We start from the raw sequence: 18521 nt of genomic DNA, 5'->3' as shown, positions 1-18521 counted from the left end.
TCTCCGTGCTGAACCGTTCAACAAAACTATCTCACTACTAGTTTACATGCGACTGCGAGATATATCTAGAGAGAGAGAAATAGTGTTAAAAAATAAGCAACGTTTTTTTTCCTAATCTGCAACGCTTTTTGTCTAATCTAACGGCCAAATCTAGCTCATAGAACTTAGTAAAACTGGGAGTACGGGCCTAGCTTAGTTCTTCACTTCCACCTTGGCTGTTTGGATCTAACTCGGCGTGTGGCTTGATCCGAATCGACTGCTAGATCATTTGATATTTGGTTGGAGGTTTGACTCTTTTACTGGATTCAAAAATTTGTGTAACGTTACTTTTCATAAATGATTTTTGAGTCACCGATACAAATATAATATTGTGGTAAAATTATTTGGTGACGATATCTGTGACGTGAGTTCGGGATCCACCAATATTATATTCTTTACCAATCAGAATAAAGATAATCTTTTTTGAGTCAAATACAATACGTCAAGGTTAAACAAGTCGGTTAAGTCAGAAAAAATCGAGAAAAAAACAACAACCTATTTTTGTTGACCCTAATTGCCATCTTATTTTTTAAAAGAACTTGAACACTCTTTTTAAATTATATTAACATAAACTTACATATTGCTAATTCGTGTTTACAAGGTAAATATCCATTCGAGACGAGACAAAATATAAAACTGTATCGTAATTAAGTTTTAATTAAAAAAAAGAAAATTGTTTATTATTTATCATAAAACGGGGTGAAAGCCCGGACATTCCTGTTATAACACGTAACAATGCTAGGTGAGATTGGTGAAAAAATAAACTTTGCATGCAAATTCTTATAACATAACATAAATATATATGAAAATAACGGTACTTCACCCATTATATCGCCTTAACAAAACAATGCATCAGTGAAACGTTAATTTTCACCAATTATATTAGTAATTGCCGAAAAATGTGAGATTTGTGCAAAATTAATATTTCACTAGTGATAGGTCACAAAAATTGTTATTAGTTTGCACGAGATTTTGGATCGTAGGAAATACTCTAGAACAACGATCAAACATATTATTGACAAGCACATAACATAAACTAGAAACTTAACAGTTTGTTTTGTAAAAGTCATAATAAATCATAAACAACTCCAAGTCAAATAAGATTTGTCATGTTTGAAACGTAACAAATAGAAGCATGTATACACATATATAAAAAGAACTAGTTCATTATTGCATGGGGGTATTTGGTACCCATAACGACATTTAGAATGGTCTAGTGAATAAAAGTTGGGATTGCCTGCTCCCAGATTATTGTCGTGTGATTTCCCGCCTGTCTTTTGTCTGCTGCTAATCCGTGAGTCCGTCTGCCGCTTGGTTTGATTCTCTGTGATTGTGATGTATATCACATATAGGAATTTGTGGCATCATCTATTTTATTTCAACAATCATTCTTGAAGTGTACCAAGGAGCCTCAGTTGATGATTTAATAAATCACATGAGGTTTTTTGAGTCCGTCTCAAACAACATTTGTGGCACTGTCTCTCCGTTTATGTTCTGGTGGTCATTAAAATTTCTCATGTCTCTTTGGCGCAGTGGTTATTCACAGAGGTTACGCTAGCACCATCACAGTTGTGACATTCGAATCCCCACAAATGAATCTTGCTCATGTCGTTCCTCGGCGAACCTTAACAACCCCATCAGGATTTATTTTTATCCAGCTCAATTCCGGATTAGTCCAGCCTATTGATATAGTTGTTGATGTTCTGATGTTGCTTGTTGTAATCCTTAAAGGGCGCTTTGCTTGGGAGCACTAGAGGTATTATCTTTTTTACCCATTCAAATTATTGTTGCTAAAGTAAGGCTCTCGCTAAGATATCCTGATGGGGAGAGTGAGTTTGTTTGGATACCAGTTCATTTCTGGTCGTCCAAAGAAATGTTTACTTTCTCCAAAGATATTAAAGTCTAAAAAACAAGGTTTCACCTATTTGCCATCCACATTTTTCCTATTTGCCACCCACATAAATTGCCACCTCCACTTATCCTACTCACCTCCCATATAGATTTTAGAGTATCCTAAAGACTATCTTTTGACTTTTTGTTTACACCCAACAATTATACCACCCAATAACTAAAAAAACCTAAATTCCCATATTTTGTTATCAGAAAATAATAATATAAAAAAACAGAGGAAAGAGGGCTCCGTACTGATGGTTGTAACAAGCTGGAGTTATCAGTCGCTGAAATGGCGATGACTAAAATCCATACATCACGTGGTTTCCAAATTAAAGAACACTTTAGGTATTACTAATGCACAAATAAATAAATTAAAAAGGGAAATAATCGATCTTTGGTGCACCATAATTAAAGAAACTCTAACCTAGTGTGGACACACGAACTACGCGGGGTCCGAATGCCCGCAATCAATTGTTAAAGTCTAAAGAGATTAAGATGGTGATACCCTGATGTGGGTTCATTGGCTCAAAACCCACGGGTTTATCATGGCCTCCTCCAACTTCCCCGTGCGTAGCGTTTCTGCATGGGGTACAAATATAAAAGGAAAGCAACATATATAAGCAAATGCATGCGGAACTAAATGAATGTAAAGTGCTGAAATGTAAATAAGACCAAGGTTTACGTGGTTCAGCACTAAGGCCTACATCCACGGGGTTTGTTGTTCTACTATCTTATTCACGGTTACACGAATAGTTGAATGACTTGGGGTTTACATATTTCTCTCCACTATGGGATTCCTTACCTTTGCTATTCTCTCTCTCTCTCTCTCCTGATGTTTTTTCGATCCCCTTCCCCCTTTGTGGAGATTGGGTATTTATAAGGTAGGAAAGTGGGACCCATCTCTGAAGACCGTTGGAACCTTATCTTCTAGTGTCTTGTGTCCATCACGCAGAGGTCTGCGTTTCCCCCTCGATCCCGCGGAGGCATCTTCGCTCGTTCCATAGGTCGGTCGACACGTGCACTGCTCAGAGTGTTTAATGCGGGTGGTTGAGGGGTCTGCTCGTGTCAGACAAGTGTCTTCTGCCCCTGTCAGTCCGTGTCAGCTGACTTTCTCTCCACCGTTGATCTTAGCTCCTCTTCTGGGGATGAGATAAAGCAACTCCTAGGGGTTTATTTGGTGCTTCGCGACGCATCGTGTTTTGATGTCTTGGCTTGCATGCTTTCCACGTACCTTTCTGTATACACGTGTCCGATATTGAGATATATGTGTACACAATTTGCCCCTTTTCTTCAGGCTTAACTGACTAATGGGTGCCTTGAAGAAAAACTATCGTCGCACATTCTTCTCACTCCTAATAACTTCTCCTAGATACTTGGGCACGTCTTTTATTCGTGCATTAACTGCTTATGTAACGGGCACGTTTTTCTATTTCTCCCTTAATTTCCTCTTTTCTTTCGGGTATTTTAAGGATAGAGAGGAAATTTAATTTCATTCTTCCTAAACACTCTCTCAGTTCATTCTTCCTTTAAGTTTCCTGCCTTCCTTCATTAAACCTGTGACCTTAAATTCTTTGTCAGTCTTCATTGCACCTGTGATCTTAAATTCTGCCAGTCTTTATTGCACCTGGGATCTTCCCTTGTTCGTTTCTTCTACTTGCTGTTTTTGCCGGTGAGTTTTTCTTTTCTTGATTTCACTGTTTTATGCCGTGTTGATTTGTGAATTTTCTGCTATTGTTGTTCCTTGTTTGTGATGAAGAACTTTTTCTGATGCTTGCATACTAGTTTGCCCCTGTTCTTCATCTTAAATTAAGGCAGCCATTACTTCGAGGGTGGAGTATTGAGATTGTATCCTAATTTTAGGGTTGCTATGTTATCGGGGTTGTATTGCTATGAATGTGTTTTTTGATTTTTGGTTACTGTGTGTAACCTGTTCTTGATTTTATTCTTTCCGCAGCCATGTCTGACCGTCCGCGGCCTACTTATGAGACTCCTGATTCTAGGTTGTCGAGATCTCCTCAGCGTCGAGAGTCTCAAGATGATGTTCGTCGGAGTCGAGTTTCTTCCGGAGCGAGAGCCTCGTCTTCTCGGGAAGAGATTCCTCCGATAATTCCGTCTGGCTCACGAAGAGTCTTTAATCACTCAATGGTGCGTCCTCGTGAAGAGACTCGAAGTACGCAGGCTCCTCCCCGCGCTGTTGCTTTTGACGTTCCTCCTTTACGTTCGTTAGTGCCCGAGCCTCATCTACGGTCTTCTCCAACTTTTAAAGGGAAGAATACAAAGGGCGTAGCTCCTGCGGCTGGATCTTCAAAGAATCCCCCCGTGAAGAGAAAAGCGTCTGAAGCGTTTGTTAGTTCATCCGGCCCCGCCGAGGAGGAAGAGGCTGCTCCCTTGATACGCAGTGTTTCTGTTAGCAGGAGAAAAGTAACCTTCAAGCATATCGATCTTGAAATATTCAAGGAGAAGCATGAGCTCCAAGCCTTCGGGGTTCGTTTTTATGCCCCTGAGGATGATATTACGTATGAGATGATCTCTAAGTACAAATTCGATGAATTTCACTTGTTAACGACGGTTGGGGCCTTCGAGGCTGGTCTGATGCTGCCGTTGTACAAATCGGGTGATTCCTTCTACTACGACGTGCTCGCTAGTCGTGAGGGTTCTTCCACAAATACTCATAGCCGTTCCGTATCCCAATTATCGGGGAATTATCTCCGCGCCCTGAAGGAATGCTATCTGCGGAGTAAGGGGGAAACGTCGATGACCTGCTACGTCCCCAATCCCTTGGAGAAGGAATGGTACACTCCTGAAAATTTCAATAACTCCTTCGGTGATTACGTCAATAGCAGGAATCGCAAGCCGTGGAGTGTCAGCCTTCGGAATCTTCCTGCTCCTCGAGGCGAGATTCGTCTGTTAAATGAGGTCAGTGATGCCAAGCTGAAGTATGTTCCTGGCACGGAGGCGTCCAATCGTCGGAAACTCTTCCCCGCGCGAGAAAGGATCAAGCGCGATCATGACTACGAGTGGCACGCCACTGTCATTGAGATAGTAGGTCCGTGGGCTTACGGTTGGATTCCCGGTTCCCGCGGATGACGGCCAACCGAGAATAGTAAGCCGCGCGAATCTCCTCCCGCTCGCTATGGAGATTTCTGCCCCTGGCGTCTGAACTTTGCGGGCATGAATTTTCCTTATGCCATGGATGTCGTAGAGGGAGACGAGGAGGATGGTTCCGGTGCTATACTCCCATCGAAGAATATCTCAGCTGCTCAGGTACGCAGATTCTAGTTGTGTTTCGTTTTTATAACTTCCATCGGACGGGAAGAATAATTCCTTTGTGGTGTCGGTTTTAGGTATTGAAGAAGAAAAAGATTAGGCCGAAGCAGTCTTCTACTATGGTGGTGGGCGAGGTTGAGGCCCAAGAAGAAGTTACTAGTCCTGTGAACGAAGAGTTTGCTGAGGACGAGATTACAGATGGGGAGGAACGTACTGGTACCTCCCCTATCAATGCCGAAGAAGAGGTCTTCGCTGGTCTCGTCGGTGATGAAGGAAGGAACAAGGGTGTAGTGGCAGATGATGTTGTCATCGAGGATGTTTCCGTCCCTGCTGGTGATGTCATGGATACCCTCCCCACTTCTCAAGAATTTTCTTTCGATCGGATGTATTCCACGGGGGAGTTCTTTGACGAAGCCCTCGATTTTCCCGAGGACTTCTCTTTACTTTCCCCTAATGACGATTGGGATGTTCTTGGTGGTGATGGTAATGGTGATGCTGCTGTAGAAGGTGTTGGTGCGGAGGAGCCTGTTGTGCATGTAGGCGCGGGAGAACATGCCAACGTTCATGCTGAGGGGGTCGAGTCGGTCAAAGGAAAATCTGTTGTTGACGCGCCCGCCGATAGTCTTCCCCAGTCGCCGATGTCTGAGGGTGAGGATGCCATCATGAGTTGGTTTAAGGAGAAGAATCTTTTGTTTGTCTCTCATCCTGCTCCTGTGGTTGTTGGGGAAAAGGAATCAACCGCGTATACCCGTCGCATGATGGAGATGTCTTCGGAGGCGCAGGTGTCTGAAGCCTGGGGAAAAAGGTTGATCGTTCCCGAAGCTACCCTCGTGCCGGAGCCTCCTACTTCTGTTGCCGATATGATGGCTATTGCCGACGGGTACCAATATGGCTTCCCGCAACAGCGTGTGCTGGAGGTAAATTTTCGTACATGCTTGTTCGTGAGAATAGGACGCTTCGGTTGAATAATGTTTTGTCATTTTGATGTGTAGATGATGAGGAGCGAGCATTGCAACCACGTGCTATATCAGTTCTTTAAAGAAAAATCTCTGAAGCTCGAGGCTAAGCTTCGTCATCGGGAAAATGAATTATCTGCGGCGGAGGTGGAAATAGAAGAGCTGAAGAAAAGCCTTAAGGAGAAAGAAAAACTGGGTGAAGCAGAGGCTGATCTTCGTTCAGAACTTATTGCAGTGCGCGCTGAGTTAGAGCAAACTCGTAGCCAAGTTTCCACTTTCACAGGTTTGGTTCTTTTCCCTCGCCGTATGTCGTCATTCTTTTATCTCTTAGTTGTTCTGTCTGAGTCTCCCCACCCTATGTCCAGTGGGTGGCATCCCCGAGCTGGTATGGCTTCGAAACGAAAGAGCTCGGCAAAAATCTCGTATTAGAGATTTGGTTGAGAAGATTAAGAGTGAGGCTAGGAAATGGGATGCTCGGGCTGAAGTATGGCGCGCGCGGCATGTTCAGATGGTCGACATGCAAAATCTGTACAACCATGATCGTGCTTTATTTAATGGCACACTGCTGTGGACCAGTGATAATCTGCGGGAAGCCCGCGAGCGTACTTCCTTGTTGGAATCTAGGATTCAGCTATTGGAAGAAGAATTACAGACGGCGCGGTCCATTCCTCTTTCAGGGGTCCAAGATAATATGCTTGGTCTTGCCAGGGAACGAGATGATGCTCGTGCTGAAGTCTATGCTCTCAGCAATGCTCTTTCCGCGTCTTGTGCCGATGTAGCCCGTCTTGCTGAGTCTGAGAGGAATCTTGAAGTGTGCATGTATAGACTCAGCAAAGGGGTCTCAGAGATAAATAAAGAGGTCGACCACCTTCGTCATGTGGACTCGATGAAGCAGGTAGAATTAGATGCCTGTCAATTTACTCTCACCAACCTTCAACTAGACTATAAGAAATTATCCGCGGAATATGATCATCTTGATGAAGCGCGAGATGCGGTTGTTAATGAATATGAAGAGGCTTCGGCTTGTGTCGAAGGTATAATCCCAATTCATCGAGTGTGATCTTGTTTGTTTTCTACGCTAACTCCGTGGTGTTGTCTTTTTCAGGGCTCGAGGAACGCCTTCGCGTCACAAATGAAGAACTTGAAAAGGCTCAATCTTCCTTAGCACAGCAAGAGGAACAAACCAATCACTTCAAGAATTTAGCAGCCACCCGCGAGGAGGCCGTTGGTGCTGCTTCCAGAGAAGTGAATCGGCTATCCTCGTTATTATCCCAAGCCCAACAGCGGACCACAGTTATTAAACATAAGGCTCGTTGTCAATTGGCTGAGGAGACGAACAAGATGCTGGAGAGGATAGAGCTTGGCCTAAGGAATGAACATGGTCTCGTGAAGAACTACCCTCGTCGTCCCGTTCCTGCTGCATTGCCCAGCTCCTCGGGCCCCTCTTCTGGTGGGAGCGTCCCATCAAGTCTTCGGAAAAATCCTGACGACGGGACCGCCACCTAGGTAGAGATGGCAGCGTTCTGTAGGGTCCGCGGCATAATTGTGCTTTTTGTAACGATGTAAAAGGAATGTTTTTTGATTGTGTATCCTTGGCTTTGGCCGTTCACTTCTTGTAATCACCCTTTATGAAATGAATCCTCTTCTTGATATACCTACAATGTTTTTGTATTTTAAGTTTGTGAAAAATCAAAACAAAAGTTAAGTGTTTTTGAGTGCGATACGAAAGGAAGGTACCTTCGTGATCGTCTTGAGACCTGTCACCCCGCTGGCAAATCCTGGGCCAGAGGATTCCCAGACGGTGGGGTCCGGGGCAACGTTCTAGGATATGGGGCGTAAAATATGTACGCACCCATTCCGTCGACCCGTTGCCTTAAGATTGGTTGGGTATCTCTTTCTGCTGGGTGCCTTCCCCCTGGTCCTACACTTATGGATACTGATGGGGGAGCCCTGAGAGATTGTAGATTAACTACTTTCCCCAATATTGTAGGTAGATTCCACAGACTTGATAATTTGAAAGCTTGTTTAATTGATAAGTTGAGGTCTGCAATTCCTCTTCCAGAGATAGAAACATGTTGGGCGGGGAGGCTCCTTTCTTCTTCTGGTATATTCCCAGCAGATTCAAATCTGCGTTGCTTCTATGGGAAGTATGGTTTGAGCCATTTAGCATTCCAAGGATGCCGGAGGACCTCACCTTTTAGATTACGAAGGTAGTAAGAACCATTACCCGCAATGTCGTGGATCATAAACGGTCCTCCCCATGTAGGTGCTAACTTTCCCCATTTCTTTTCTTGCTGATATCGTGGGATTGTTCTCAACACATACTGTCCCTCTACAAAATTTCGTAGCTTTACCTTTTTGTTGTACTCCCTTGCTAGTCTTCGTTGAAATTTTCCATCTTTTGCAATGCTACTTCCCTTCTTCCCTCCAAGTCGTCCAACCTTTCTAACATCATATCTGTTGTTAGGTTTTTCTCCCAGGCTTCAGTCTTCGTGGTTGGCATGAGGATTTCTGTAGGTATGACTGCTTCAGCTCCATAAGTAAGAAGAAACGGGGATTCCCCGGTAGAGGATCTTCGTGTTGTCCTGTATGCCCATAAGACATTGTGCAGTTGTTCGCACCATCTTCCCTTATGCTCGTCTAATTGTTTTTTGAGTATAAGGGCGAGGGTCTTGTTGGTAGCTTCCGCTTGTCCGTTGCTTTAAGGGTATAAGGGGGTGGACTTGTTCTTTCTTATTTTAAAGGTGTCGAAGAGCATGTCTATATTTTTTCCCTGTAATTGCTTGCCGTTATCAGACACAATTTCAGCAGGTATACCAAATCTGCAAATGATGTTCTGGAATATGAAAGTGAACACATCCGCGTCTCTGATCCTGGCCAAGGCCTTAGCCTCCACCCATTTACTGAAGTAGTCCGTGGCTACTATCAAAAATCGTCTCTTCCTGGATCCTTCGATGAAAGGCCCGACGATGTCTACTCCCCATTTTGCAAATGGCCACGGGCTATCGACAGAGTTTAACAATGTTGTCGGCGCGTGGATTTTTTTCGCGAAGCGCTGACATTCTTCGCATCGTCGGGACATCCTCGCAGCATCTTGTATCATGGTCGGCCAGTAATATCCTTGCGTTTTTGCCTTGTCAGCTAGTGATCTCATACCGCTATGATTCCCTGCGTCACCATAATGGATATCCGTTAGAATTCGATGCCCTTCTTTTCGGGATAAGCAGCGTAGTAATGGTCCGAGGAAAGATTTTCTATATAGGACCCCGTCCCGAAGATCGTATCTTCCCACTTTGGAGAGCGTCTTTCTAGCTTGCTTCCGATCCGCAGGTAGGCTTCCTTTGTCGAGGAATGCATGTATTGTCACCCTCCAGTCATCTTCATTGCTGAAATCTTCGTCTTGATTTGCTTTTGACAAGATTTCTTCATCAAAGTCGTTATGGATGTCTTCTCCTACTTGGTCTTCAATATATTCTTCCATCGTATCTTGATTGGTAGCGAAGGAGAATTGAGATGCAATCGAAGGCTCGTATACCCTTGCTATTTTAATACCTTCGGCATTTTTATCCCTCAACATGGATGATATGTATGCTAGGGCATCCGCATGCCTGAGGTCCCTTCTGCATAAATGCCGGAACTTAATGTTCGGGATTTGTGAAGCCAATGTTTGGACCAATGCCATGTAAGCTGAAAGGGTGTCATCGTACACATTATATTCGAGCGCGATTTGCCGTATGACCAGCTGCGAATCACTTGTCAGCCTTACATCGGTTACCCCCATCTCTATTATTATACGTAGGGCATGTATGACAGCTTCGTATTCAACAATGTTATTGGTATGCTCTTTGAATTCCAATCTAAGTGCCTGTATGATCCTTTCTCCAGTTGGGGTGATGATGACAATACCTATTCCTGCCCCTTCCTTATTTTTAGATCCGTCGACGAAGACTTCCCATTGTCTATGACTCGTAGGTTCGAGGATATCCATTGGATCCTTGATTGCTTCCTCGGCTTCTGGTATTCCCTTGATCTCTTCGTCGTTGTCTAGAGGGAGGTCTGCTAAGAAATCTGCCAGAACTTGGGACTTCTGAGAATGTTGAATTTCATGAATGATGTTGAATTGGTCCAGATGGGTGTTCCATTTGGCTATTCGGCCCACTTTTCCTGTGCTTTTGAGGACTGCTTCCAATGGTGCTCTGCATGGTACCCTGACGAAGTGAGTTAGGAAGTAGGTTCTCAGTTTTTGGGTAGCCCATACCAGTGCGAGGATGAGTTGTTCAATCTTAGTATAATTTCTTTCCGCGGGATTGAGTGTCTTGCTGACGTAATAGATAGGCTGTTCTATCTTTGTATTGGTTTTGACTAATACCGCGCTGACTGCGTCCTCCGTTACTGCTATGTACAGTGCCAAAACTTCGTCAGGGTCAGGTTTCTGCAGGATAGGGATCGAAGCTAGATGTTCTTTGATCTTTTGGAATGCTTCCTCGCAATCGGCGGTCCATTCGAACCTGCTCCCTTTCTTAAGAATATTGAAGAAATGTTTGCACTTGTCCGAAGACCGTGCAATAGATCTGCCTAACGCTGCTATGGACCCATTGAGCTTCTGCACTTCCTTTAGATTCTTTGGTGACGGCATCTCTACTATGGCTTGAATCTTAGCTGGGTCTACCTCGATGCCCCTTTTCGTCACCAGATAACCGAGGAACTTCCCTGAGGTGACACCGAAAGTACATTTCTCCGGATTTACTTTCATGTGATGCTGTCTCATTGCATTGAAAATATTCCTCAGGTCCTGGTGGTGATTTTTACGCAGCTTGCTTTTGACGAGCATGTCGTCCACGTAGACTTCTAGGGTTCCTCCAATCCATGGTTTGAAGATAGCATCGACTATCCTTTGGTATGTTGCCCCTGCGTTTCGGAGCCCGAAAGGCATTCTGGTATAGCAATAAAGGCCATGTGGTGTATAGAATGCTGTGTGTTGCTGATCTTCTTCTGCCAGGGCTACTTGGTTGTAACCAGAGTATCCGTCCATAAACGACAGCTCCTCGTACCCTTCAACTGCTTCAACCAGTTGATCTATGCTCGGCAGGGGATAGCTGTCCTTTGGACACGCCTTGTTGAGATTGGTAAAGTCGATGCATATTCTAACCCCTCCATTTTTCTTAGGAACAATGACCATGTTGGATATCCAGGTAGGATACTTGACTTCCTTGATAAATCCTGCGTCTAGTAGCTTCCGAAGTTCTGTTTCTACCGCCTCATGATATTCTGGAGCCACTTTTCGTATTTTCTGCCTGAACGGGGGTGTGCCCTGTTTGATGCGTAGTTCATGTTGGATTACTTTTGGGTCGATCCCTGGCATATCTCCTAACTTCCAGGCGAACACATCCGCATATTCCTTAAGTAATTTGGTTAAGGAATGTTCTCTCCCTTCGCCCATGATGGTCCCGATTTTGACCCTCTTCGGGTCTTCTTCCGTTCCTATGTTGATTTCCTTAGTGGGTTCCACGGGTGTGAACATAGGCCTTGGGTTTCCGAGGACTGGGGCGCTCTTTAATTGCTATTTGGCGTGTTTCTGCTCTTTGTTGATTGTTGAGGTACTTGTTTCCGAGCCTCGGACATTACCCTCTTTCGTCAAGCCTTTTCCTGTGGTTTCCTTAAGGAATAGTTCTACGGCTTTCTCTTGCGTGGTTTCTTGATTTCTTACTCTTCGGATTTTTCGCTGTTCTTCTTGCTCGTTGTTGATATGATCCTGAGTGGCCTGGCATTCTCGTGTAGCGATTCGATCTCCCTTGATCTCCATAATTCCCTCAGGTGTTGGAAATCTGAGGTACTGGTGGTATGTTGCCGCAACTCCTTTGAGCTTGTGTACCCACTGTCGTCCAATAATGGCGTTGTAGGGGGAAGGGGTATCCACCACACTGAATCGGGTATCCAGTTTCATGGGCCCTGTTGGGGCTAGAAATGTAGTCCTAAAAATTCTACTGCAAGTGCACAGTGTCGGCAAGCAACACAGGGCAAGCACAGGTCAGTTCCACAGGGACAAGGGGGAGCAAGTGTGATCTTTCTTATTGTGACATTAAACAGAACTAATCATTAGCATTCAACAGAACTAATCATTAGCAGTTATTAACTTCCCAATCATTACACAGAATTAGCATTTATTAAACAGAAGTAACAGAACAAGCATTAAATTTCCACTGACAGTTATTAACATTCAATGCATTGACTTCAGGTTAGCATCAAATTCAACACAGTCTTTATTCCTGAAGCATTAATCACTAACTACTAATCATTTACATTAACTGAATCATTAACATTAACATTTATTTCTGGAAAACTAATCATTAATCATTGATACCAATCATTCACATTAACTGAATAGCTGATTTAGAGGCAGAACATTACACTAATTCAATCATTGAGATTGAAGCAAGGTTACAAAGATAACTGAAGTGAACAAGCAAATGATGAGGGGAAAATTTCTGAACAGTAATAAGGATATGGTGAATCAGATGAATGGAAACTAGGGTTGAGAATTCACCTCTCAGCCCATACTAGCATGTGAACCAATGAACTACTTTAGTTTCTTTGAATAGATAAATTACCTCCAATCACTAAATCAAGGCAAGCATTAGTTGTCTGTTTAAAGCACAACTAATCAAACACAATAACAAGCAATGTAGAGTCAGTGAACAAACATAGAGGAATTCTAACTACCTAGGATGCTTGACATTCTAGGTGAAAGCAACATGTATTCATCAACAAAAATTCATCTTACACAATTATCTTGGCATAAACAGCAGCACATCAGCACACAAATTAGCATTCAGGCTAAGGGTTTCATCTTAGCCCCAGTTAAGATGTTTAGTTCATAGTTAGAGAGCCTAACATGATACTAAGAGGGTTATTATACATGGAGAAAAGCTACAGGGACAGAACACAGAACAAAAACCAATTGATAGAGAAAATTCTTACTGAAATTAAACTTGGGTCTCCTCCCTCTCCCTCACAATGTTACACAGTGTACAATTTATACCAGAACACTAACCCTAATTGTAAATCCCCAAATCAGAAAATTAGGGTTTTTTTAAATTACTCAAAATTTAACTTACAAACTCCCAAAATCTGCTCGACCCATGCCTCCTCTAGTCCTTGATGCTCTTCCTCTGCTCCTATTGTCCCCTAATTTCGAGTTATTTTACTCACCCCAAAACCTAGGGTTTCAGAGGTTGTGAGGAGAAGAAAATAACTAGGCTAGGGATATGGGGGTGTTGTCGGTGAAGAGATAGTAGTGGCAGTGATGGAACTGGTGGTGGTGACGGAAGTGACAGCGGCAGAGAGGGGAGGTGGTGGAGTTGCAGAGCTCTGCAACTGTCGGGTGAAGGAGATGAAGTTTTGGGAAGAAGGAGGTGTTTGGGTGGTAGTATAGGCATCGGTGCTAGGGTGTGAAGCGGGAACATCTGATTCGATGTTTGGCGAGCTGATCCGTAGGATGTGACGATGGTAGGTGGATCCAACGATGAGATGGGAGGCTGTGGGTAGCGACCGTCGGATGGAGGAATGCAATGAAAAGGACGGCCCAAGATGGAGATCGGCGTTGCGATGTAAAGCGGGAGCTTCGGAGTTTGATGTGCGATGATGGAGCGACCGTAGGATGCTGAGATGCTTCAATCTGACGGCTGAAATCCGATACGGGCTTGGGTAGTGGAAATGGGTTTGAGAAAGGGTTTTGGGCCTTGGGTATGCCAGGCCCATAACTTCTTTAAGAACAATTCCTCCTTCTTGAGCCCATTTCTACCCTCTTGGTCTTGTGCACAACATTCTTCGCGGCTTCCTTGCGTAATTCCTCCCGGCTTTTCACTACTTTTCTGCTCTTTTTGCTCCTCACTTCATCCAGATTTTATTTGTTACCTAAAAATGAAAAATTAAGTAAGAAAAATATTTATTCTTGAAAACAATGAAAATACAGAATATGGGATAAAATGTAGAATTAATGCACAAAAGATGAGTTAAATGCCAACAAAAATATATATAAATATGCACTATTTAGCACTCATCAAATACCCCCAAACCTGAATTTTACTTGTCCTCAAGTAAAACAAAACTAAGGAAATCCTAACTATACCATTGTCGCTGGTCTCTCGAATGCATTTAGCGTATGCACTAAGCCTTTTAAACCACTAAGTGTCCCTAGTGGACGAGTTGAAGTCTCGTGAAGGTTTACCAGAGGTGTGCCTACAAAACCTAAGGACAAAATATAAGCTCAGATTCCGTCAAATGTGACATGTGCAAGACAGTAGAAGCTCACAGCAAAATGGAGATGTCAATCTAGCTATCAAGGCACAATCCTAGCACTGATAACAAATAAGGACATGTGATAAGAGTGTAAAGTGTATCTACACATGTGTAAAGAAAGATCTGAAGTCATGACTACTAATCACCAAGAGATAGTTTCTCAGGCTAAGAACTGAGGTCGAAATCTAGCTAGCTGTCCGGACTTTACGAGAATTGTGAATGAGTTGGAGGTATTTCACAATTTCTCGCGTTGTACATCAATGGCATACACCCTCCTTGCTTATTACAAAAGAAACAACAAAAGATGATTATTTACATGACTCTTATTTACATTGACAAATCTCTTTTTATTTTTGGAACAAGAGATGATGGAATTGATAAATACTTGATTTTTTTTTTTTTTTTTTTTTTTTTTTTTTTTTTTTTTTTTTTTTTTTTTTTTTTTTTTTTTTTTTTTTTTTTTTTTTTTTTTTTTTTTTTTTTTTTTTTTTTTTTTTTTTTTTTTTTTTTTTTTTTTGGAAGAAGGAAACACTTTTGATATAATTACAAAAGGAAACAAAAGATTACATGACACTTTGCAAGAGGTAGCCCTTTTTGATGCACCCAGTTAAATTCGATGGTTGTCTTTCTTAATGTAACCTCCACCTTCTATCCCAACCAACCAAAGAACAAGCTAGTCCAGTTTCGTTCAGTATTCTAAAGTGATTGGCAATCGTAACTTCCTATCCAACACCTTGAAGATCGAGGCCATACATGTATTGGTAGATCGTGCGCGTGCAAATTTCTTATCACTATGTGAATTGTGCTAGAATCAGGGTGCCTAAATATCTAGACTAAGACTCCTAATAATAATACATATTTGCACAAGAGTCAACATTTCAAGGTAAATGAGCTCCATTTTTTATGATTTTTTCATTTTTTTAATTTTTTTTTTTGAGTTTTGATTTTTCAATTTTTTTGGAATTTTTCAATTTTTTCAAAAAGAAGAAAGAGTTCGTTTTCAATTATAGCATATTATCGTGGTATCTACTCTATACCCCCAAACCTAAACTAAACATTGTCCTCAATGTTTCAAAATATGAAAAGAATTAAAATGCAACATATGGAAAGGGACATGCTGAGTAGAGTAAAAGGAGAGAGAATACCCGATTTCGGCGAAAGCAGAATTAAAACTCCGTTATTCAAGGCAAAAATCCATCATATTAGCAGTCATAATGGATGAGCACAAAATATATACAAAAGGAAATTTAACTAACACATTATCTACAAGAAAATTTGGTTTTTAATGGGATTGGACTTTTTGGAAAATTTTGGTTTTGTCGGGAGACATTTGGTTTGGATGGGAAAAAGAAAAATTTTGGTTTTTAGGGGAGAAAAACGTTTGGAAAACTGTTTGGTTATTTAGGGAAAGAGTGGACTAGTTTAGTCCACATAGACCGGGTCCTCCAGGTTGGTTGTTTCAATGTCGGGTGGAAATGGCTCAAGGAATGGCTTTAATCTCTGCCCGTTGACTTTGAAAACGTTCTTGTTGGAGAAATCCTCCAATTCTACAGCTCCATGAGGAAAAACTGTGCGTACTAGGTACGGACCCTTCCATCTGGAACGCAGTTTTCCTGGAAAAAGATGTAATCGGGAGTCATACAGCAAGACTTTCTGACCAGGAGTGAAGGATTTGCGCAGAATACGCTTGTCATGAAACATCTTCATCTTCTGCTTGTACAGCTTGGCACTGTCATAAGCCTCATTCCTCAATTCTTCCAACTCGTTGAGTTGAAGTTTCCTTTGAATTCCAGCTTCGTCCAGAGAAAAGTTTAGCTCCTTGATTGCCCAGTAGGCACGATGTTCTAATTCCACAGGTAGATGGCACGGCTTTCCATACACTAGACGATAGGGGGACATGCCAATTGGTGTCTTATAAGCTGTTCTATAGGCCCACAAAGCATCATTCAACCTTAATGACCAATCTTTCCTAGACGGGTTGACCGTCTTCTCCAGAATGTGCTTAATTTCCCTATTAGAAACTTCTACTTGTCCACTAGTCTGAGGGTGGTACGGAGTAGCAACCTTGTGAGTTATGCCATACTTGCGTACTAAAGACTCAAAGTACTTGTTACGAAAATGTGAACCGCCGTCACTGATGATAGCTCTAGGGGTACCAAAACGTGCGAATATGTTTTCCTTTAGGAATGAAAGTACCACCTTGTGGTCATTTGTTCTGGTTGCTATGGATTCTACCCACTTAGAAACGTAATCAACTGCGACTAGGATGTACAATCTACCGTCAGAAATAGGGAATGGACCCATGAAGTCGATCCCCCAAACATCAAAAATCTCCACAATCAAAATGGGGTTCAATGGCATCATGTTTCTCCTCGAAATGCTTCCTAGCTTTTGACAGCGTTCACAAGCAACGCAATAATCATGGCAATCCTTGAACAATGATGGCCAATAGAATCCACACTGCAAGATCTTTGCAGCGGTTTTCTTGGCACTGAAATGGCCTCCACATGCCTGGTCATGGCAAAAAGATATCACATCTTTCTGTTCAGTGTTGGGGACACATCTCCTAATGATTTGGTCCTGGCAATACTTAAACAGATATGGGTCATCCCAGATGAAGTGTTTAACTTCAGCCAAAAACTTATAGCGGTCTTGTCTCGACCAATGTGAGGGCATCCTACCTGCAGCAAGGTAGTTGACGATATCAGCAAACCAAGGAAGGTCTGAGATAGACATCAGCTGTTCATCTGGGAATGATTCTCTAATCAGCTCAGATTCATGAATAGACTCTAAAGTTAATCTAGACAAGTGATCAGCAACCACATTTTCACACCCCTTCTTATCACAGATTTCGATGTCGAATTCCTGTAATAAGAGTATCCATCGAATAAGGCGAGCTTTAGCATCCTTCTTGGAAAGAAGATACTTCAAAGCCGCATGGTCTGTGTATATGATGATCTTAGACCCTATCAGATAAGATCTAAACTTGTCTAATGCGAAAACCACGGCAAGTAACTCCTTCTCGGTAGTCGAATAGTTGAGTTGAGCATCATTAAGAGTTTTACTAGCATAGTATATCACATATGGTAGTCTATCAACACGTTGCCCTAGAACAGCGCCAACGGCATAATCAGAGGCATCACACATGAGCTCGAACGGCAGTTTCCAATCTGGTGGTCGGACTATAGGAGCGGTGGTGAGGAGAGTCTTGAGTTCTTCCCATGCCTTCACACAAGAAGCATCGAAGTCAAAGACAACATCTTTGGCAAGTAGGTTACACAAAGGTCTTGAGATTTGGCTAAAGTTTTTGATGAATCGCCGGTAGAACCCAGCGTGACCTAAAAATGATCGAATCCCCTTCACAGAGTGGGGTTGAGGTAATTGATGAATGAGGTCGACTTTAGCTTTATCTACTTCAATTCCTTTTTCCGATACGATGTGTCCTAGAACTATGCCGGAGTTCACCATGAAGTGGCATTTTTCCCAGTTTAAAATCAGATTCTTTTGCTTACATCTTGATAGCACAAGGACTAGATGGTCCAGACATTCGTCAAAAGAGGAACCAAACACAGAGAAATCATCCATAAAGATCTCGAGAAAACTATCTATCATGTCTGAAAAAATGCTCATCATGCACCGCTGAAAAGTAGCGGGTGCATTACACAGCCCGAAGGGCATACGCCTAAAAGCAAATGTCCCAAATGGACACGTGAATGTAGTTTTTTCCTGATCTTCTGGTGCAATATGGATTTGGTTATAACCGGAAAAGCCATCTAGAAAACAGTAGTGACTGTGTCCAGACACACGTTCTAGCATTTGGTCTATGAAAGGGAGCGGGAAGTGATCCTTCCTTGTTACTGTGTTCAACTTCCTGTAGTCGACACATACTCGCCATCCTGTGGTTGTACGTGAAGGGACTAACTCATTCTTTTCGTTCCGAACCACAGTAATGCCTGACTTTTTAGGCACAACTTGTATGGGACTAACCCATTTACTATCTGAAATCGGATATATGATACCCGCATCGAGTAGCTTCAAGATCTCACTCTTAACGACTTCTCTCATGTT

Source organism: Papaver somniferum, chromosome 4 (genome assembly GCF_003573695.1).
Source record: "Papaver somniferum cultivar HN1 chromosome 4, ASM357369v1, whole genome shotgun sequence".
Lineage (NCBI taxonomy): Eukaryota > Viridiplantae > Streptophyta > Magnoliopsida > Ranunculales > Papaveraceae > Papaver > Papaver somniferum.
Note: the sequence above shows the minus strand (reverse complement) of the source record.